We start from the raw sequence: 1,160 nt of genomic DNA on the forward strand, positions 1-1,160 counted from the left end.
AAGTCCTAGAAAATGCTCTTCGACAATTTCTTCGCAATTTCGAACTGGAACGTCTTCTTCAGAGGTGTACGGAAGATAATAATTGCAAATAATTACTCCTACCTAGTATTTTACAAGATATAAAAGACATGTAATATTATGTTTAAATAAAATGTTTGATTATTATTATTAGTTCTTGTCATAGGCATAGAACTATTTGCAAGGCCTATTTTTTAACTAGTTATTAATAAAAAATAAATTAACAAATTAAAATTAAGAATTTTTTCTATCAACAAAAACTATTGATTTTAATTAAAGTATAGATGCAAAATTTTTAACTAAGAATATTAAGAAAATTAATTATCTTCAATTTAATTGGTTCTTAAATTTTAGGCGATATGGGAGAACTTTCTATTTTGAATCTTTTTAAGAGATTGCATAATTGTTTTATGCTTTATTCCCTTCACTGCTAAATTGAATGATTAAGATCTTGACTTTTTCAAAACAATACTAAAATAATGAGTTTTAATTGTTTGGAAAATATTCATGATTTTTTTCCTATTTTTTAATATTTAAATACTTATATTTTTTTAAAATATTTTATAGTAAATTATTTTTTAATGGCTTATTAAATATCGTTTTTTCAAGGTAAAATAGGCTTTTTTAGATATCATTAATATTTTCAACAATTTAATTTTTAAATTATTGTAGAAAATGATCTTTTGGATTATTTTGTGTAAAAAATGATTTAACCATATATATATATATATATATATATATAGCTTGACGGATTATACATTAAAAAATGTTATGGATTATTTAATTTGAGAGTTATCTTACAAAAAAAATTCGATATAAATGTATTTTAGAATAGTTCAAGTTACATATCTTAATATATTTTAAATGTTAAAAACTTACAAATGTTGGAATTAATTTGAGTTTTATTAGTATTAATAACTAAAAAGTATCTTTATTTAAATATTGAGTAAATCAATTATCTCACAATGGTAAACAAATATGACCTTGGTCAAACAATAGTGAATGGTCAATAAATTTAAATAAATAGCTGTAAAATTTAAATATAGATGGAAGAATATTGTAAAGAAATTGAAACTAACATGAAAGTAAACTTGGTGTAGATCATTAAGTGCAACTAGACCTCCAATTTTTTTGGCAAAAAT

Source organism: Cryptomeria japonica, chromosome 10 (assembly GCF_030272615.1).
Source record: "Cryptomeria japonica chromosome 10, Sugi_1.0, whole genome shotgun sequence".
Classification (NCBI taxonomy): domain Eukaryota; kingdom Viridiplantae; phylum Streptophyta; class Pinopsida; order Cupressales; family Cupressaceae; genus Cryptomeria; species Cryptomeria japonica.